Source organism: Ceratotherium simum, chromosome 2 (genome assembly GCF_057802395.1).
Source record: "Ceratotherium simum simum isolate JZ-2026a chromosome 2, ASM5780239v1, whole genome shotgun sequence".
NCBI classification, from domain to species: Eukaryota; Metazoa; Chordata; class Mammalia; order Perissodactyla; family Rhinocerotidae; genus Ceratotherium; species Ceratotherium simum.
The window spans coordinates 87,287,001-87,310,094 of NC_141901.1; the positions used below are offsets into that span (position 1 = coordinate 87,287,001).

Sequence of the window (23,094 nt, forward strand, 5' to 3'; positions counted from 1 at the left end):
TTTTAAAACCCTACAATACTAGTCCTTTGCATTTACCTATGGGTTTGTCTCTTTTAAGACCTTGCTTTCACATATAATCTCACATGACTTTCACCCTTACTCTGTGAGGCAGATAAGGCAGATATAATTACTACAGTTTTATGGATAATGACACTCAAACAGAGGGATTAAGTGATTTGCCCAAGGTCAGACAGAAAATTATGATCAGTTCATTTCTTTGTTGTATTATTATTTTTATAATAGCTTTATTAAAAATAATTCACAACCTATAAAATTCACCCTCTTAAAGTGTACAATTCAGTGGTTTTTAGTATATTCCCAGAGTTGTATAACCATTTAATTTTAGAATATTTTCATCAGACCAAAAAGAAACCAGCGCCCATTAGCTGCCACTTCTCATACCCCTCCTCCAGTTCCTGGCAACCACTAATCTACTTTTGTCTTGATACATTTACCTATTCTGGACATTTCATATAAATGGATTATATACTATGTAGTCTTTTGTGACTGGCTCCTTTCACTTGGCATAATATTTTCAAAGTTCATCCACGTTGTAGCATGCATGTTTCATGTTGTAACGTGTATGTTGTAGCATGTATTATAACATGTACTCATTTGTTTTTATTGCTGAATAATATTCTATTTTGTATGGGTATACCAAATTTTGTCTCTCCATTTATCAGTTGATGGCCATTTATGAATATTTTTACTGTGAACATTTATGTACAAGTTTTTGTGTGGACATATGTTTTTATTTCTCTTGGGTATATACCTAGAAGTAGAATTGCTGGGTCATATGCTAACTCTGTGTTTAACATTTTGAGGAATTGTCAATCTGTTTTTCAAAGACGCTGGACCATTTTACAATCCCACTAGCAATGCACAAGTGTTTCAGTTTCTCTACAATCATCCTAAGCACTTGTTGTATGTCTTTTTTATTTTTTATTTCAGTCATCCTAGTTGGTGTAAAGTGCTTTCTCATTGTGGTTTTGACTTTCATTTCCCTAATGACTAATGATGTTGAGCATCTTTTCATGTGCTTCTGGCCATTTGCATGTCTTCGTTAGAGAAATGTCTATTCAAATCCTTTGTTCATTTTTTTTTTTTTTTTGGTGAGGAACATTGGTCCTGAGCTGACATCTGTGCCAATCCTCCTCTGTTTTATATGTGGGACACTGCTACAGCATGGCTTGATGAGCAGCAATGTAGGTCCATGCCTGGGATCTGAACCTGTGAACCCTGGGCTGCCAAAGCAGAGTGTGGGAACTTAACCACTATGCCACCAGGCTGGCCCCTGTTCATTTTTGACTTGGGTGTTTATATTTTTGGTTTGTAAGAGTTCTTTACATATTCTCAATACAATTACTTTATCAGATATGTAATTTGCAAATATTTTCTCCCAGTCTGTGGGTTATCTTTTTGTTTTCTTGGGAGTGTTCTTTGAAGAAAAGTGTTTGATTTTTTGTGAGTCTAGTTTATCTATGTTTTCTTGTTGAGAAACCATTGCCTAACAAAAAATCATGAAGAAACACTTCTATGTTTTCTTTCAAGAATTTTATAGTTTTAGCTCTTACATTTAGGTCTGTGATCCATCTTGAGTTAGTTTTTATATATGGTGTCTGGTAGGAGTTCAACTTTGTTCTTTGGTATGTAGATAACCAGTTGCCCCAGCACCATTTGTTGAAAAGACTGTTCTTTCCCCATTGAATATTCTTAGCATCTTGTCGAAAATCAATTGGGTTTATTTCTGAACTCTCAAGTCTATTCCACTGATTTATTTCTTGTCTTTTGCCAGTACTATGCTATCTTGATTTCTCTGGCTTGGTAATAAGTTTTGAAGTTAAGAAGTATAAATTTTCCAACTTGGTTCTTATTTAAGATTGTTTTGGCTGTTTTGAGTCCCTTGCATTTCCATATGAATTTTAGGATCAGTTTGTTAATTTCTGCAAAAAGGGAACTGGGGTTGTGATAGAGATTGCTCTGAATTTGTAGATCAATTTTATGAGTCTTGCCATCACGACATATTAAATCTTCAGATCCATGAACATAGATGACTTTCCGTTTATTTAGATTTTCTTTGATTTCTTTGAACAGGTTTTTACAGTTTTCAGTAAACAAGTCTTGCACTTCTTGCGTTAAATCTCTTCCTAAGTATTTAAATCCTTTTGATGCTATTGTAAATGGAATTGTTTTCTTAATTTCATTTTTGGATTCTTCATTGCTAGTGTCTAGAAATACAGTTGAGTTTTACATATTAATCTTGTATCTAGTACTTTATGGAAATTTTTTATTTGTTCTAATAGGTTTTTTTTTGGTGCATTCATGAGGATTTTTTAATATTAAAAATATGCAAATGGAGATAGTTTAAATTCTTCCTTTTCAATATGCATGCCTTTTATTTCTTTTTCTTGCCTAATTGCCCTGCCTAGAACCTCCAGTACAATGTTGAACAGAAGTGGCAACCGTACACATCCTTGTCTTATTCCTGATCTTCGATGGAAAGTATTCTGTTTTTCAGTATTAACTATGATGTTAGCTGTGGGTTTTTCATAGATGCCCTTTGACGTTGAAGAAGTTCCCATCTACTCCTCGTCTTTTGAGTATTTTTACTGTGAGAAAGTGTTGGATTTTGATAAATATTTTTTCTGCATATATTGAGGTGATCATGCAATTTTTGTCCTTTATTCTGTTAATACGATACATTACCTTGATTGATTTTTAGATGTTAAACCAACACGCATTCCTGGAATAAATCTCACTTGGTCATGGTATATAATGCTTTTTATATGTCGCTGGATTTGGCTTGCTGGTATTTTGTTTACTCTTTATTTGTAAGGGATATTGGCCTATAGTTTTCTTTTCTTGTAATGTCTTTTGTCTGGTTTTGGTATCAGGGTAATACTGACTTCATAAAATGACTTGGAAACTGTTCCCTCTGCTTTGTTTTTTTGAAGAATTTTTGAAAGATTGGTACTAATTTTCCTTGAAATAGTTACTAGTAAATAGAATTTACTAGTAAAACCACCTGGGCATGGGCTTTATTTTATGGGAAATTTTTAATTTATGAATTCAGTGTCTTTACTTGCTATAGGTTTACTCAGATTTTTCATTTATTCCTGAGTCAGTTTCAGCAGTTTGTGTCTTTCTAGGAAATTTTCCATTTTATCTAGGTTATCTGATTTTTTGGTATATAGTTTTTCCTGGTATTTCCTTTTAATCCTTCTTATTTCTCTAAGGTTGGAAGTAATATCTCCTTTTTCATTCCTAATTTTTATAATTTGATTCTTCTTTTTTTCTCGGTTAGTCTAGCTAAAGGTTTGTTAATTTTGTTTATCTTTCAAAGAACCAATTTTTGGTTTTGTTGTTTTTTTTGTTGCTTTTTCATTCTTTATTTTATTTGTTTTCCTCTAATCTTTATTATTTCCTTCTCCTTGCTTTGGGTTTAATATGCTCTGCGTTTTCTAGTTTTTTAAACAGGAACTGCAGGTTCTTGATTGTAGATCTTTCTTCCTTTTTAATATAGATGTTTACAGTTTTAAATCATCCTCTTAACCACTGCTTAGGTGCATTCCATAAGTTTGGTATATTCATTCACCTCAAAACATTTTCTAATTTGTCTTCTGATTTCTTCTTTGACTCATTGGATATTTAGGAAGGTGTGTTTAAATCCTACATATTTGTGAATTTCCCAAATTTCCTTTAGTTAATGATTTCTAACTTCATTCTCTTGTCACTGGAGAACATGGTTTATTGTGGCGAATGTTCCACGTGCACTTGATAAAAATGTGTATTCTGCTGTTGTTGCGTAGCATGTTCTATAGATGTCTTTTAGATCTAGTTGGTTTATCGTATTGTTTAGGTGTTCTATATCCTTGCCGATCTTCTGTCTAGTTGTTCTATTATTCTTTTTTTCCTTCCTCTTCTTCTTTTTTTTTTGGCGAGGAAGATTGGCCCTGAGCTAACTTCTGTTGCCAATCTTCCTCTTTTTTCTTGAAGAAGATTCACCATGAGCTAACATCTCTGCCAATCTTCCTCTGTTTTGTATGTGGGACACTGCCACAGCATGGCTTGATGAGCGGTGTGTAGGTCTGCGCCTGGGATCCAAACCCGCGAACTCCGGGCTGCCAAAGCAGAGCTCACGAACTTAACCACTATGCCACGGGGCTGGCCCCAGTTCCATCTATTACTGAAAGTGGGATGTTGAAGTCCTTAACTATTATTGTTGATGTGTCTATTTCTCCCACCAATTCTGTGAGTTTTGCTTCATATATTTTGAGGTTCTGTTGCTAGGTACATATGTGTTTTTAATTATTATGTCTTCCTGATGAATTGATCCTTTTATTATTATTAAATGCCCTTCTTTGTATCTAGCAAACATTTTTATCTTAAAGTTTGTTTTGTCTGATTTAGTTTAGTCATTCCAGCTCTGTTTTGGTTACTATTTGCATGGTATGTAATTTTCAGTCCTTTTATATGCAACTTGTGTCTGTGAATTTCAAGTGTCTCTTCTAAATGGCATATATTTGGATCATTTTTAGAAAACAATTATGCCATTCTCTGCCTTTTGATTGGAGTGTTTAATTCAATTATATTTAATGTAATTTATCGTAAGGTAGGATTTATGCCTGACATTTTGCTATTTGTGTTCTATATGTCTTGTGTCTTCTTTATTCCCATATTTTTCTGTTTTTCCTTCCTTTTGTGTTAGACATTTTCTAGTATACCAATTTAGTTTACTTGTTTCTTTGACTACATATTTTTTTGAGTTATTTTCTTAGTTGTTGCCCTGAGGATTACAATTCTCATTTTAACTTAAAACAATCTAGTTCAGATTAATACCAACTTAATTTCAATAGTATATAAAAAATTTGCTCTAATATTACTCCATTCCCTACTTCTCCTTTGTGCTATTATTATTGTACAGATTACATTTTATATATTCTAAGCTCATCAACACATAATTATTGCTTCATGCTGTTGTCTTTTTTTTTTTTTTTTTGTGAGGAGGACCAGCCCTGAGCTAACATCCAATGCCAATCCTCCCCTTTTTTGCTGAGGAAGACTGGCCCTGGGCTAACATCCATGCCCATCTTCCTCTACTTTATATGGGACACCGCCACAGCAAGGCTTAACAAGTGGTGCGTCGGTGCGCACCCGGGATCCGAACCGGCGAACCCCGGGCCGCCGCAGCGGAACGTGCGCACTTAACCGCTTGCGCCACCGGGCTGGCCCCTTTTTTTTTTTTTTTTTTTTGTGAGGAAGATCAGCCCTGAGCTAACATCCATGCTAATCCCCCTCTTTTTGCTGAGGGAGACTGGCTTTGAGCTAACATCTATTGCCAATCCTCCTCCTTTTTTTTTCCCCAAAGCCCCAGTAGATAGTTGTATGTCATAGTTGCACATCCTTCTAGTTGCTGTATGTGGGACGCAGCCTCAACATGGCTGGAGAAGCGGTGCGTCGGTGCACGCCCGGGATCCGAACCCAGGCCACAAGTAGCAGAGCGTGCGCACTTAACCGCTAAGCCATGGGGCCAGCCCCATGCTATTGTCTTTTAAATAAGAGAAGAAAAGAGTTACAAATAAAAATACATTTTTATGGTCTTTTATGTCTACTTATGCAGTTGCCTTTATTGATGCTCTTTATTTCTTTGTGTGGATCTGAGTTACTGTCTAGTGTCCATTTATTTTAGACTAGAGGACTCCTTTTAATATTTCTTGTCTGGCTAGTGACAAAAATATCTGTTTTTTTTTTGTTTTAATTTGAAATGTCATAATTTCTCCTTCATTTTTGAATGACAGTTTTGATGTTTATAGAATTTTGGGTTGGCATCCTTCTTCTTTTAGCACTTTGAGTATGTCCTGCTGCTGCCTGCTGGGCTCCGTAGTTACTGCTGAGAAATCAGCTGTTAATTTTATTGAGGATCCCTTGAATGTGCTGAGTTGTTTTTTACTTAATGCTTTCATTAGTCTCTCTTTGTCTTTGATTTTTGACATTTTGACTATGATATGTTTAAGTGTGGATCTCTTTGAGTTTATCTTCTGGAGTTTGTCGATCTTCTTGGTTGTGTAGGTTAATGTTTTTTATCAAATTGGGAACCTTAGGCCATTTTTTCTTCAAATACTCTTTCTGTCACTTTCCATCTCCTTTCCCATATGCATATGTTGATATGCTTGATGCTGTGCTATAAGTCTTTGAGGCTCTGTACATTTTTCCTCATTCTTTTTTCTTTCTGTTGTTCAGACTGGATAGTCTGCTCTTTCTTCTATTGAGACCCTCTAGTGGGTTTTTTATTTCAGTTATTATGCTTTTCAACTCCAGCATTTCTGTTAGCTTTTTAAAAAATAATTTCTGTTTCTTTACTGATATTCTCTATTTGGTGAGGGATTGTTCTCATATTTTTCTTTAATTCTTTAGACACCATTCCTTTAGTTATTTGAACATATTTACGGTAGATTATTTAAAGTTTTGTTCAGTAAGTCTAACATCTGGACTTTCTCAGGCATAGTTTCTATTGATTGCCTTTTTTCCCCTCTGTGTATGGTCCATACTTTCCTGTTTCTTTGCATGTCTCATAATTTTTTGTTCAAAACTAGACATTTAAAATAATATAATGTGACAGCTCTTGAAATTAGATCTTTCCCTCTCATGGGTTTGTTGTTGTTTCTGTTTGTTTGTTAAGTGACTTTCTGAGATTAATTCTGTAAAATCTGTATTCTTTATTGTGTGTGGCCACTTAAGTCTCTGTTCAGTCGGTTGAGTGGTCAGTGAAATTCAGTCTTTTTTTTTTTTTTTTTAATAAACTCTCCTTGGATTGTTGCAAACCTTCAGTTAATTTCCAGAGTTCTGAAAAAGTTGATTTTGGCAATTTACAGAGGAATGGATTTTCTGAGGTCTTTACTTCACCATTCCAGAAGTGCTTGCTTTTGCATTAATCGCTATTCACTTTTACCATGGCTAATGGAAAAATGTACTCCCCTGAAGATGTGTAGCCCTACTTGCCTCACATTATTTTTTCTGCAATGCTGTTGAAGTATGTGAAGCTGAACATCAGATTGTCTTCTTTTGAGCATAAAATTTTATTTTGAATTCATTTTTATACGACATTATTCAAGAGTACTAACTGTATATCATTGGAAACATCATTAGGCCTGGTGACTAAATCCTATTTCTCCCATCAATTTTACTTCTCACTAATGTAAATATGCCTTCCTCAACCCTCCTGGGTCATCTTACAGTGATAGTAATAAAATCTAAATTTAGTCACTATTTACTACTTGTCACCAATTTTATTAAGTGCTTTACTTGCATTATCTCATTTGATGTTCACAATAACTTTACATGGTCAGTCCTTTATTTAGCCCCATTTTACAGCAGAGGAAACTGAAATTGGAAAGGTCAAGCAACTTGTCCAAGGTCACCTTGCTAGTAAGTAACAAAGCTGTTATTCAAATCCAGGAAGTCTCATCACAGAGACAACATGTGCAGTGACTGCATTCTGCTGATCTCTACCTCACAGAGATATGAGGAAATAGGAGGGTCTGGAAAGTAGAGGAAGATCAATCACTAAATTGATCTCGAAGGACTCTCCTGGTGGAGACATTTTTGGCACTATAAATGTATATTCTTCTTCATCTTTGCAGATCTTTCTTTCAGTACCGCTATGAGAAACCTTTGGAGCTACTTTGTTAATTAATCTGACCAGTTTCAGAGGGAAATCATAGACATTCTGGGCACATGGCTTGAATATCATAATTAAATTATTTTTGAGATTTAAATGTAAATATGGAAGTAAGGGATTTGTAGACTCAGAGTATTTCTGTTGGGTAGAATAATTATAATGAGTTTTGGATAAAGGGAATTAAAATACCAAGTATATACCTTTTACATAATAGATAATACACTAGATGAATGAATGAGAAATGTTTTATAGGGAATTTATAGGAAATATTTAAAGAAATCAATTAATAAATCAGGGTAAGTATATTTATCTTGATTTTGTGATGTAATGGTTATAAAAAAATAGTTTATTTTTCCTAAGAAAATTATGATTTTCTTAGTGATGTTTATAATCACAAATTTCTCAACATGTAATTATAGTATTAAATGTAACCATATTTAAATTTTTGAGGAAAAAATGCTACACTCTAGGAGCCATATAAAAATATTCATGTATCTGTGATATTCTTTTCATTCATTTTAAGGAAATAAGGGTAATTTATATAGCTCAGAGAATCAATGAATTGGAACCTATTTGCCAAGCTCAAGGAAGTAAAAAATATCTATGCAAATTTTATTTCTAATTATATAATATGCATACATTGATATTATTTAAACATACATATTTTATTCATTAATGAGTGCATTGATGTCATGTAGTAGTAGTTAATGTTTCAAAGAGTGGCATTCTGATTTGAATTTTTTCTCCTATTGTTGTTCTTATTTTTCCTTCCACTTGAAGGAAAAATCACAGTCATTTTATAGCAATTTCAAGGTCACTTTCAGTTTACCATGGATGAATATATTAATAACATTTTATTTAAGGTATCTGTTGGGGTTTAGCTAAGAAACTCCTAAATAACTAATGGAAAAGGACCAAAGAGTGAAAGAAATGTTCTGAAATATTTCATCAGATTAGAGTCACTGAACATTTCACCTCTGGTAGCTGGTTTTTTGTTGGCAGCCATGCTCTTCTGCCCGGCCACCAGGCAGAGCAGAGGAAGGCAATCCTTGTAGTCCGGCTGTGTGCTAGCACATCTCTTTTGTTAGTCTGGTGGATGTGGTTCTTGCAAGCAACATGCTCCAGCTTTTAAGTATATGCTCAAGTTGCTTAGTTTGCTCTCTTAGTCATGTATTCCCAGCCAGTTGGCCTGGAAGTGGCTAGAAAGGCCTGTGAGAACTGCTGCTGACCTTAGGGCAAGGGGCAGGTTACAACATCCCTTCATAAAATGGAGGTAATAGAAATCTGGCTACCCAGAAGCAACCTTGCACAGCTGCCTCCCATCAGAGTTGCAGTCAGCTAATCCTGCTGGAAGATTAGCTGCTATACAGGGTTAGGCAGGTTATTGGATCAACATTTTCTGGCTTGCAACCCTGCCACATGCTTCAGGCTTTGCCTCATGTGGCCAGATTTAACCAGAGATTTTTTCCTCTGGGTATTCCACCAGCCTTTGAACCCTGGGGCCATGGACTTTGGAACTACAAAGATCACTCCCTCAGCATTCTGTCAATTGCAGGTGTTTTTCTGCTGTGCATTTCAAGCCATGATAATTCGTATTCAGAGATACAGGTCCTTGAAGGGGGAAGGTTATAGTGTAGTAGTTAGGAGTATCAGCTGTGGAGTTAGGCTAATCTGGGTTTGAATCCTGATTTCAACACCTACAAGCCCTGTGACTAGTTTTCTCATCCGTAAAGTGGGATAATAATACCTTCCTCACAGGTCATAAAAAGGTTTAAGCTAGTTAATACATATAAAGGGTTTAGCATAGTATCTGACAAATAAAATTCCGATTTGTTCTGGAAAGTTCTAAAATGTTCTAATAATTTGACAAATGGTACTAACTATATGGGATACATATCACTTTTTATCCAGCCTGTTTATTAATCAGAATACTGCATTTCAGATGATATTAAGTCTAATATATATATAAATTCCAGTTTCTGAAATCTTGCTTATGGTATCCTTTATTCAGCCAATAACTGTCTTAGTCCATTTGAGCTGCTATAACAAAATATCACAGACTAGGAAGTTTATAAACAACATAAATTTATCTCTTATAGTTTTGGAGCCTGGAAGTGTGAGATCTGGGTGCCAGCCTGGTCAAATGAGGACCCCTCTTCTGGGTCCTAGACTTCTCATGGTATTTTCACATGGTGGAAGGGGTTAGAGAGCTCTGTGGGGTCTCTTTTATAATCCTGTTTATGAGGGCTCCACCCTCATGACCTAATTACCTCCCAAAGGCCCCACCTCCTAACACCATCTCATTAGGCATTAGGATTCCAATATGTGAGTTTTGGGGGGACACAAGCATTCAGACCACAACAATAACCATTTAGTAAATTTGTAATATATGTCCAGATTATGTATTAGGAGGTATACAAAAGAAACAGAAGACTGTTGCTGTTCTAGAAGAGGTTGTAATCTCTTTTTAGCTTTGTAAGAAAAGCTAGTTAGCTTACTTCTAGCATTCCTTTTTTTGTTTTTTCGGGGGGGGAGGAAGGTTGGCTCTGAGTTAACATCTGTTGTCAATCTTCCTCTTTTTCTGTTTCCTCCCCAAAGCCCCAGTACATAGTTGTATATCCTAGTTGTAGGTCCGTGTAGTTCTTCTACGTGGGATGCCGCCTCAGCATGGCTTGATGAGTGGTGAGTAGGTCCGAGCCCAGAATCCAGACTGGCGAATCCTGAGCTGCCAAAGCAGAATGCGTGAACTTAACTGCTATATCACCAGGCTGGCCACTCTAGCATTCTTTTAGTCTTAGAATTTGGAACAGTGCTTTGATATTATACTGGGCTTGAGGCATCGTAGTTCTCTTGGGGTTTTAATCATATATAGAGGTTCCACTGAATATCTAGCAGTAATTTTATATACATACCTAATAATATGGGGCTATCACTGTGGTTTACTCTGTAGTGAAGAGCACTTAAGTACCTTCTGGGATATCAAAATGTTTCCCGTTTCTGATAAGATATTCTGGCCAGTTACAACCTCTTAATTTTCCTTTCTATTGTATTTCTTTTTTTTTTTTTTTTTTTGAGGAAGATCAGCCTTGAGCTAACATCCATACTAATCCTCCTCTTTTTGCTGAGGAAGACTGGCTCTGAGCTAACATCCATTGCCAATCCTCCTCCTTTTTTTTTTCTTTTTCCCCAAAGCCCCAGTAGATAGTTGGATGTCATAGCTGCACATCCTTCTAGTTGCTGTATGTGGGATGCGGCCTCAGCATGGCCGGAGAAGTGGTGCGTCAGTGCACGCCCAGGATCCGAACCTGGGCCGCCAGCAGCGGAGCGCGCGCACTTAACCGCTAAGCCACGGGGCTGGCCCCTATCCATATGATTCTAAACCCCAAACCCTAAATTGAGCAAATCATTGAATTGTCTATAAATATGTATGTAGCCAATAGCTACAACACAAGCTAAGAATCCTTTTCTTGAAATGCCTGGATAATAACAATAGTAATTATCTGTGTTAATATGGAGCATCCAAATTTTCCAAATGCTCTCCACCTACCTTATTTGTAAATTAGCTTCATTTGATCATGAGAAAACATGGGAAATTGGGATGCACAGTTTAAGTGACTTGCTTTAGGCCACACAGCACATCAATGGAGAAGGACTCAAACCTAATTATTTTGTCTGCAGGACCAGCCCAATATAGTCTAATAGCCGTGTCACTCTCTGTGAGTTAAACTCCATTTAGAATATGACTGATAAACACATGCATTGGTAGCAGACTTTTAGAAGTTGAACTATTCTCTCAATTAGTCTTTTGGTTGGCAGATGCAAAATTCACAGTGGAGTCAGCTTGCCTGTCATGTGGAATGTAATGGTGACAAATCACATTCCACATTGCTAGGGTTTTTACAGTATACTTAAACTTCATTGGCTGTAGATCTTTCTTTGAGAAATGGAAATGTGAACAATACACTGGCAGAACACAAAACATCTGTTAAATTTTCTTGTCCTAAACAAGCGATGTTTAGCAAGAATTTCAAGATAGGAAATAGCATGCCAGCAACAAGTTATGGAAGCTGGAGAAGTAGTAATTACATAAGATAGCTTCTGAAGGATGGTTGTTTTTGTATACTTAAGCTTCTAGATGACCCTTGCATAAAGTATATCCCAACTTGATCTAACTTGACTGTGGCTTTTAATACCATGTACAAAGAAAAGTTTAGGCTAAAAATGAATGATTGTAACTTACAAACAGTGTAATGGGGAAACACACAGAGCCAACATACTAAAGTGTTTTCTATTATTTATACTAAACAGTTATAGAAATTATATAGATGTAGGATATAATGACTCTAAATTATATACCTTCTATAATAGTCTTATTCAGTAACCTTTATCCTCCACTATGAATAGACCCTTTTCCAGAAGTGGGACGGGAATAGGAAAAAGAACCAAAAAGTTCAGATAGCCCTGAATTAGACAGTACTGGGTATAGGTGACTATTTCCCATTATTTTGAGGAAATATTCGTTTTTTTCCCTTTGTGCTAATAGAGGACGTTTGCATGCCTTATTTTCTCCCAGCCACCTTTCACCATTCTTGATAATGCGGCTTGTATTTTAATAAGTAATTGAATACCAGATTTTTTTCCCCTCAATTAATTCCTTTCTATGAATAACTGCCTGCCAAACTGGTGGGATGCTTGGAGACAATTGGGGTATGGTAAGCAGCTATCGTTCCCTATAAAATAAACCAGGGGCACTTTATTATAACTCTTGAATACCATTTGATGTATGCAATTGTGAAAGAACATTTGAAAACATGCAAGAGGAGAATAAAAATATTTTATGGTCCTTTGCATCCCTTTTGAAATATACAAATTTTCATATTCCTTGTACCAGGGTATTTGTAAATAGTTATTCTAAAATAATTCTTGAGATAAGTAAAAGGTAGATATTCAAGTTTTCAGGCCCTTCTTATAGAAAGATGGAAGGAGAACCATTGACCAATTTGAGCACAAGTTTTTCCTTTCTTTTTTTCCAATCATGAATCTACACTGTCCTTAAATAAATTTATCATGCAAAAATCAGCAGACTTATGTGTATGTTTTTAGCTAAATATTTATGACATGGAGTGAATTGTACAGTTAGCAAGTATCTATAAATTTGGGTTTTGCAGACAACCAAAATCAATGTAGGCCAAGATCCAAACAAAAAGAACAACACTCGAGCATTCAAATAAGCAAAAAAGTACACACTTGATTTAGCCTTAACTAACTTAAAATTCTAGAGTTCTTTTACCTGATTTCCTCAGTTCTCTTTGCAAAATCAAAATAAGCCTTTTCTTATTTTCATTAAAGACTGTGCTTAAAGAAGTTAATGAAAGTAAGATTTTAAGAAAAATATTTTGCATATTCAGAAAGGAAAGTTTAAAGACAAAATAAAAAACATTCTTGGTTCATAATAATTCCCTAAGAGTACCATGGGTATGTTTTCACTCAGCCAATATGATCATCAAAGAAGCCTGGATTTTAATGAGATAGATATCTCAGAGATCAAATGATTGGCAGAAGCAGTCTTTCTTCCTTGTGTGTCAGGTTTCAAAATCCAGTGGCTCCTGCACTTTTCTGTGCTTTAAAACTGTACGAACATTGCATGGAAAATGCTTTCATTGCCCATTGTGTCATGTCAGTTACAGGTCAAGGCATTATTTGTGCCATTTGCTATACTGCCTAGACCATGTTTAGGATCTGTAAAAAATGTAAAATAACTTGAAGACAGTACTTATCATCAGCATTAACAAAGATTGATAATTGGTAATTTCTTATCAGTATTATGTAACCTAATTTCTCAGGAAACCAAGGGATATGTGACAGAGGAAAGAAAGTGTTCAGAGTAGACAAGATGTCTCTGTGAGTGGACTATAACAAGATTATAGGAAGAGAAAGGCCTGGCCAACCCTTGGGAGAAAGGGGAGCAGTGCTGTCACTGCTCTGAAGATAATTATCATTCTGTGCCAAAGACTTCTAGAGGGACTTTTTTTGGTGCTTGGTTCTGGGTTTATGAAATGGGAATAAGAGATCTTAGTTTTGGCTCAGCTCTGCTAGCTGTGTGATCCTGGACAAATAGATCACTGAAGCTCTTTGGGCTTTGATTATCTCACCTATAAAATTAGAGATTTGGATTGGGATCTCTATGGCCCTTTCCATCCTTAAAATTCTAGGATTCTAGAAGAGAATAAAGAGGAGAAAAGCATGTGAGGATTATAATCAGTTTTTAAGCAACTCTTTTCCTACCTCCCTGAAAGAACCTTTTGGAAGTAGTGGTCTTTAGGTTTTCAAGGTCCTGTCTATAAATATGTGTGTAAGGAGGAGGGAACACCTATTGAGCACTTGCAAATGTTAGATGTCACTTTCTCCACAAAGTTTTTCCTAAACACGTACCCTCCTGCACACCTTTTAAAAGAGATATTCACTCCCACCTCTATGTTCCATCTGCATCTTCTGCGTGCTGTTATTATTATTGCATTGTACTTATTTAAATGTCTGTTATTTCTACTAGACTGTTAGTTCCTTGGGTATGGAACTGCTTTTTAGTGTTTTATTCAACTTTTTAATCCCAGTTTCTCACATAGACCCTGGCATATTTAAGGCACTTAACTATCTTTGGAATAAATAAATATTTTTTGATTTACATATGCTATCTCACTGAACCCACATAATAATCCTATCTCTAAGAAAATGAACTCAGAGTGGAAACATAACTTCTTCATGTCACACTGCTGATAAATGATAAAGCAAAGATTCTATTTTGGATCGCTCTGATTCCAAATTTGAGTTCTTTCTACCTGATCAAACTGTTTTCCATACAGAGTAATGAGAAGGCCAGTAGAACTTACAGAAAGTCAGAATTTGGCTCATAGCTTAGAGGGGAAATTTGTTCAAATTCAACATTGTTGAACAATGTACATATACTTATGTCTTTCAGTATGGCTGATGTACCTGTTTTCCCTAGGGAAACAAAGTTGGTTTGGATGCTTATTTTGAATTTTTAAATTTTGAGTACTATTGATCTTTGCATTTAAAAAAATCATTTCAGCCACAATTGGGATTGTCAGAGACAATGGGGAAAGCAGAAATCACTTGCTCTCTTCTCTGTCTGGGCTCCCTGATTGGTTCCACAACCCTCTATTCTCCTTTCCCCTCAACTTATTATTTCACTGCCTGTTTCGTTATGTTCATAGGCTATCATTGTTCCTAGAGAAAGTCACAATATTCTTCTCTCTGACTCCTCCAGAAATCCTTGCTCTGATCTTAGCTGGACCTCATTGCTGCTTTTGACAATACTTTCATTCCTGTCAGATTGATTCCTTGTTGCTTTCCCCACAACATCTTTTCCAACTCTTTGGCATTTTTCTCAATCTCCTTATTCCACTTGCATCTTCCTTCATTCCCTTCATCTTCATCTCCAACTTTGTGGATAGATTTGCGGTTATTATATAACGGGAATTTGAGCTTTGCTATCCTCCACCTTAATCTTTCTTTTCACTTTTTCTCTGCTTCACTGGCATGCCTTCTTCCTCTTGCCTCCTAAATGGTGGTGTTTCCCAAGGTTGTACCTTCTGCTGTCTTCTCTTAGTTTGCTCTTTTGTCATCCTGTGTTTCCCATGACTTAAACTGTCATCTCTATAGGTATGACTTTCAAATCTACATCTAGCTCTGACCTCTTAAATCAATTCCATCCTTACCTTTAAAATTGCTATTTGGAAATCTCCACTTAGCTGTGTTTTACTCACTTCAAACTCAGCATGTCATTATCCTGATCCTAAATCATCTTTTCCTCATTTCTGATAATAAATGAGATTCTTCCTAATGTTTACTAGACTCATCTCCTGGAACATAGTTATGATCATGTCGTTCCCATTGCTGATTCTGTGTTTAACCTTTCTAAGCCTCAATTTTCGCATCTTAGTGTGTTGTGAATGTTTGGATTGTGGTGATTAAAGTATAAACTTGTATGTAATAGGCCAGACTTGGTGCCTGGCATATAGTAGGCATTCAGTGTTAGACCTCCCCTTATTTAGACGCCTCTGCTGGGTCTGTATTGTTTACAAAATAGAGCCAGTGCTTCTCAGCCTGACATGCAAACTCTCATCAAGTTGTCTCCTGAAAATGCTTCACTTTTTCTTATTTTTTTCATGTTTTTTTCTCTTCATCTGAAAGTTGGCCCTTTATCATCTGTACCAGTTGAAATCCTAACCACCTTTCAAGGTCCAGTTTAAGTATTTTCTCTCCCATGAAAGTCTCCCTAATGCTCACAATTAGATATGAATCTCTCCTTTCCCTTCTTAACTCTTTCTGTACAAATTACAAATTCTGCCTGGAATTATAACTATATTATTGTTATAGGTAAGGATGACATCTTTCTGTTAGGGTTTTACATTCATTTTGAGAGTTAGTCTTATTCTTAACAATTTTTATAACATTCGCAGGCTAATAGAGGGCTTTCTCCATAATAGACCCTCAAAAATATTTATCGAATAAGTGTGTTTTGTTTATACTTTCAGATTTCCAGATGCTTCAGTGGGAAGAACTGATTGTGAAATATGATAGAGTTATGGGTCATGACATTGTCCAAGTGGGCTAAAACTACATTTGATTAGATCATGGAATAGTCTGTTAGAGAAGATGTATATGGTTTGTTCACTTTATGTTGCATTAGGAGAATGGGACCAGGCCTAGACTAAACATTTTCATAATCCTTCCTTGTTCTTCCTGAAGAGAGCCTGCTCAGTCTTTGCCATCTCTAATTATTGTAATTTTGTACTTAGAACACATGTGTTATATGGAAATCTCCCTTGCCTGCACTGCCTCCCCATGCCTTGCTGGCAAGCACTGTAGGTAGTTGTTGAAGTTCCATTTTGCAAAGGCTGCAGTTAAACTCAAAGCCATTTTGAAGAGAATTCATGGGCACGGTTCAGTCAAAGTGAAGGGGGAATTAAAGCAATGAAAATATCTTATTCATGAAAACAGATTTTAAAAACCAATAAAACCTATAATATAACACCATCATTATTGAGGACAAGAAGAGGACAATGTAGGGAAATGAAACATATGAAGAAATGAAGCACTTCCTACTGGAAGAACTCTCTACCCTGATTATAATTTCCCAACTCTTAATCTGCCTTTCTCTCTGTAGATATGGCCTTATGATTCCTGGAGTCCTTTGTACAAAATTGGAATGTTCTTCATTAGGAGGAAACTTTGGTATAATGGAAAGAATGTTGGCTTTGGCATCAGAGGAACTGGGTGCAAGTTTTGGCTCTTGTGTTACTATATGACCTTAGACTAATCACTTAACATTCTCGTGCCATGGTTTCCATCTGTAAAATGAAGCTGTTAATATCTGCCTTGTGTGGTTGTTATGATGATTAATTGAGAATAATTTTGTACAACACTTTCCAAATTATAAAGTGTTCTGTGAGTAATCACTCAATGAAGGGGCTATGATGGCTTCTGAAACCAGAAGATGTTTGAAGCTTTTAATTCTCACCTTAGGGGCTCTTGCTTTTTCCTCTCTCTGGAACTCTTCTATTCTTTTCATTCCGCAAATTCTCTCTCTCTTTCTTTTTTCAATTTGTGTGTGTTTTTTTTTTTTTCTGGGAAGGCTTCGCCCTGAGCTAACATCTGTTGCCAATCTTCCTCTCTCTCTCTCTCTCGTTTTTTTCCTCCCCAAAGCCCCAGTACGTAGTTGTATATTCTAGTTGTAGGTCCTTCTAGTTCTTCCATGTGAGCTGCCACCACAGCATGGCTACTGACGGACGAGTGCTGTGGTTCCGCACCAGGGAACCAAACCTGGGCTGCCAAAGCAGAGTGCTCCGAACTTTTAACCACTAGGCCACCAGAGCTGGCTCTGCAAGTTCTAATTTTAAATTTGCTCACTTCAAAGAGAGGCCTCCTTTGACCATTGTATTAGTTTTCTCGGGCTGCTATAACCAAGTACTACAGATTGGTTGACTTAAACAACAGAAATTTATTATCTCACAGTTCTGGAGCTGGAAGTCTGAGATTAAGGTGTCAGTAGGGTTGTTTTCTTTTAAAGTCCTCTCTCCTCGGTTTGTAGATGGCTGTCTTCTTCAGGCATCTTCACATGGTCTTCTCTTGATGTCTGATTGTGTCCTAATCTCTTTCCTTATGAGGACACCAGTCATATAGGATACAGCCCCACCCATATGACCTCATTTTACCTTAAGTTACTTCTTTAAAGGCCATATCTCCAAATACAGTCACGTTTGGAAGTACTGGGGGTTAGAACTCCAACGTACAAAGTTTGGGGCCCATAACAACAATCTTACCAAAAGTAATTCCCCCAATATTCTGTATCTCATTTTCTATTCCTTTTATAGTGCTATTTGAAATTATTTGTTTATTCTTTTTGTCTGACTTTTTCACTTGAATGTAAACTTCCTGAAGACAGGGACTAGATATTATTATTTTTGTATCCTCAGCCTCTGGCAAAGTACCTTCTTGCAAATGATACCTTCTGGTTTCGTCACTTACTAGCCATGTGACTTTGGGCAAATTCTTTAACCCCCCTGTGCCTCAGTTTACTTAGTAAGGTGGAGATCTTACAATTATCCACTTCTTTTGAGGATTATCATTTTTCAGTGGTTAGAACAGTATCTGGCACATAGAAAATGCTCAATAAATGTTAGCCATTATTCTTACTTCTCCACACATTTATTGAAAAAGTGAATGAATGAATCAAGTGCCTTTTTAAAAATTTTTAGGACTTAAATATTTCTGAATTGATTTTCATGGAGCGATCTATTCACAAAGCAGACTTTTTTCATTTCAGAATGCCGTATCCTTCACTGAACACAGGAACAACTTATAAAACCCCTTTGGTGCTGGAAGTGTTGTGATTCTAACTGCATCTTTAGTGACTTCTCTCCAGTTGCTTTGACTGCATGCATTGGGTCTCTTTGGTGTGTCTTTGTGTCCTTGTGTTGAATGAGGGTTTTTGTGTGTCTGTAGTTTTTTATTCAGAGTTAACTGGAAATAGGAAAACAAGCATGTCTACAAGATAAAATGACTCTGGATTCCAGGAGAACTAAAGATGGAAGAGACATGAGTTCATGGAAATTGGGATCCAGAGAGCTGTTGAGCAAAGAGCCAAAGGAACTGGCCTAGCTGGGACCAAGAGTACAAAGAGGGCCAGATAAGAGCTACTTCTCCTTTGGATGTCTAGTCTATTCCAGGGGCAGGCACAGCTGGAAACTTAGAAAGCCTGTGGGCTTCTCAATAGGACTTGGAACAGGAATGTCTGTATACATCCATGTCAGATGGATGTATCTGGACTGAGAGATCTTAAAATGATCTAATCAGGTCAGAGATGCTTCCTACTTACTTTAGGGCTCTATAATTCTCTACTTATATATTGAGGATCCCATGTCAGTCTCCATTCTTATAGGAAAATAAATGAACTTATTTCTCAGAAGATTTTCCTGAAAGTATGCTAAAATATGTTATTTACACATGCATTCAAGAAGTAATGAATTAATAATAATGGCTAATGTATAAACATGTCAGGCACTGTGGTAAGCACTGTAAATGTATTATCACATTTAACTATCACACATCTATGAGATAGGTAATATATCATTACAGTTTAAAGAGAAAGAAACAGAGGCTCGGAGAACTTAAGCTGACCAAGGTTATATAGTTTGTAAGTGGTAGAGCAGGGTGGAAATTAGGTTGTTTGCTTGCAAACCTCTGTACTCTAGTTCCCTTTCAATTAGCACTTATTGATTATGTCCCCTGTGCTGTATGTGCTAAATGGTATATGAAGGTTATAGCTTTAAATCTTGGCAACATTTTTTTTTTGGTGGTGGTAGATATTGTAATTCCTAATTTCCCAATCTGGATCCTGAGGCTTAGAGAGGTTTGCCCAAGGGGTTCACTTTGTGAGACAGAATCTAGGCCTTTGAGTGAAAGTAGTAATGGCAAGGATTTTGTCTTATTGTCACCACTCTACTTATAACTAATGTATTTTTTATGTTTGCAGTCCAGATGTAGTCAGGTGTAGAAAAAAAAACAACACAGTGCAGTTACCATAAATAGAAGGAGGAGGGGTCTCTGGATTAAGAGGTGGTAAATTATACAGTTTTATTCAGTGTAAAGCACAGAGGCTTCCATACAGAAATTCTTCCAACACTAATATAGCATCTGTGCCTCTGAAGCCGGTTCTTTCTTACACTGAATAGCCTCTTATTTGGACAGTGCTGGCACTAGACACCGTGACAGGAATGACTCTTGACAACATGTTTTTGAGAGGAATAATATGGCAAAAAAAGTGCATATGTAAAACAGAGATTTGGCAAATGGACTATCCAATTCTTGACATCCCTGCAAATTCACCCTCATTGAAAATAAAGTTGAGAAGTATAACTTTCCTCTTCATTTTTCCTAGGATAATGTCTGAATTCCCATGTTGAATTGAAAATACTAAAATATCAACATCCCTATGAATCACTCCCTTACCCCAATAAATCCTGAAATTCAACCTCAGAATTCTGTAGTTACAGGCCCACCGCAAGTGTGTTTCTTTTAACAGATGATAGTATCCATGCACACTAATGCTGCATGTTCATTATCTCCAGAGGTTGTAAATAATCCTACACAATGTATGTGGCTTTTTTTCTTTTGTGTAACTGCAGAAATAGACCAAAAGCTCGGGAAAAAAAAGGTATCTGCTTTTCCCCCACTTAATGAACTCTTTAGTCTGATTGTTGGACCCAAGATAAGTAAAACCCAAGTGTGTTTGCTCTTAATTAAAGCTCTTTTCATGGTGTACCCAGAGGCACCACTTATGAGTGTGCAAACCAGATGAGATGAATAGTAAGTACTCTGGTTTACTCCCCCCAAAGATTATCTATGCCTTTTTGTTTTGAGAAATTGATGTTAGGAATTTAAACAAGAATCCTTAACACTTAGGGGAAAAGTATGTATGTTTGTCCACCATTCTTATGTATTTGTGTTTCCATAGCAAGGGCTTTACAAAGAAACTGCTATATGGGTTGAGAGTAAAGAGAAGGAACAGGAGAGTGTTCTCACCTACAAAGAAATAAAGGTATGACTCTCGCCCCTGAATTTCCTCAGCACTCTTTCAGTTCTCCTAATTTTCTTGTCATTAAAACACTTGGCTTCTTTTCCAAGGATGATGATAAATTCCTAGTTATGTGTTTGTTGTGTGAATAAATGAAAATAGAAAAATGATAGTACTCATTCCAGAAAACTGGACATCTCAATAGGATCTCATAAAACTAGAAAACAAGGCTTTACTTTGCTTTTTAGATATAGGAACAAAAGGAGGGAGGAAAGCTGCTTGTCTAGATTTAGTTTCAAGAACTATCAGTCAAATACAAATAAATTGTCCAGCATTTGAGGTCTAGATTCTGTATCCATCCTACTCTCCATTTCTATGACCTGTCTGTTTGACTTTGGGTTTTTAACGTTTCTGATTCTTAGTTTTCTTATCTGTATTAATGTTAAGCAACTTCTAGGCATTGTGCAAAGCTCTTTTGTGCATTAGCCCTTTTAATCTTTACAATAATACCATGAAATAGATATTTCCTATTATACAGATGAGGAAACAGATGTAGAGAGGGTAAGTAACTTGTCCAACTTGATACAACTAGTAGAAGAGTTAGTATCAGGCTCAAGACATTCTGACACCAACGCCCAAGTGTTTAACCCCAGGTGGTTGTAGGATTGACTAAGATAGTGGTTACATAGTAGGGACTTAACAAATGGTTTATCAATTTGACAAATAGTTATGAATGCTTCCACTATGTGCCATGTACTATTCTATGCAGTTAGGCTATAGTAACTAATAATAAAGACAAAATTAGTGGACTTATGAAACTTACATTATAATGAAGACAGATAATAAAAAAATTTTAATATTTCAGGTAGTGATGAATGCTATGAAGAAAAATGAGGCAAGGTAAGGAATAGAGAGTGATGGAGATGGGATGACTATTTCAAGGTTTCTCTGATAAAGTGACATTTGAACAGACCCTTGAATAAAGTGAGGGAGCAAGGTACTCATAAATAAGTGGGAAGAATGTTTAAATTAGAGGGACAAGTAAGTGCAAAGCCTTGAAGTATTCAAGGAAGACTAAGGAGTTCTGTCTGGCTAGAGTGGAGTGAGCTAGGGGAAAAATACTGGGAGATGAAATCAGAGAACTGGGGGCAACATCATGAAGCACCTTGTAGACCATATTAAGACCTTTGGATTTCATTCTGAGTGAGAGGGGAAGTTTATTATAGAATTTCTAATCAGAGGAGTGACACTATCTGGTATAAATTTTAAAATGTGTTAAAAAACAAAATTCAGTCAAGTAAATTTGAAGATCTAGTTGACTTTACTAAACGATTCATGAATCCAGCAGCATCCCATCCAGCAAATAGAAGGGTGCTCCAAGGAATTGTACAAAACCGTAGGTTTTTATAGGCAGAAGGAGGATGGGGTAAGGATACTATCAAAAGAAAAGAAAGTATTGGGCCAGGACATCTTCTCTTTGGGAGGAAGGGAACAAGCAAGTGTTTTATCATGCAGATTGCCTCTTCTTTCTCTGGGAGATAGAGAGGACCCAAGTGACCGATTACCTCATTGGTACTGACCAGAAGATTCCAGACTGATTAAGATTATATTTCTGGGGAAGGTCCAAACTGCAATTAGGTTAGGTATTAAATTTAGGTTTGGTATCATGGGCTTTAGCATAAGTGACGCCATTTTGAGTTTTGTGGTTTTTCTCTTTAACATAAGGAATACCTTGGCTGCTTATTAGATTGTAGGGTAAATTATTAGACCAAAGCCAGATTGAAGGTAGAGCTACTAGGACTTGCTTATGGATTGGATGCAGCTGGGAGTGGTGGGGGAGGGTGTCAAAGAAGTTATTCACCTGAGCAATTGAAAAAAATGGAGTTGCCATGTATAGAGTTAAGGGTGGAGGCTAGAAATAAGAAAACAGGAGTTCAGGTTGGGAAATGTTATATATGAGATATCTACTAGGCATCTAAATGGAGATGTCTAGTGGGAAATTGGATATACAATCTGGAATTCAAGGGAGAGGTTGGAGCTGGAGATATCCATTTAGGAGCTGTTAGTCTGTATATGATATTTAATGCATGGAATTGGATAAGATCACTCACTAGAGTGGGGTTAGCTAAAGGACAGAGAGATTTGAGGCCCAGGGCATTCTAGTAAAAGTTCTGGAGGATGAGTAGGAACCAGTGGAGGAGATAGAAAAGGAGAACTGAGAGAGTGCGGAGAGAACTGAGAGAACAGGAGGAAAGCTGAGAGAGTAAGTGCTGTTATGGTTGCCAAGTGAAGAAATGATTCAAAAAGGAAAAGATGATTA

At 36.5% G+C, this 23,094-nt stretch overlaps 1 long non-coding RNA gene across 1 annotated transcript in view; it reads left to right on the top strand.

The window, feature by feature from the left end:
• Window positions 1-23,094, top strand: part of LOC147918087 (uncharacterized) — a 111,702-nt gene that overhangs the window by 19,228 nt on the left and 69,380 nt on the right. The window lies entirely within an intron of this gene.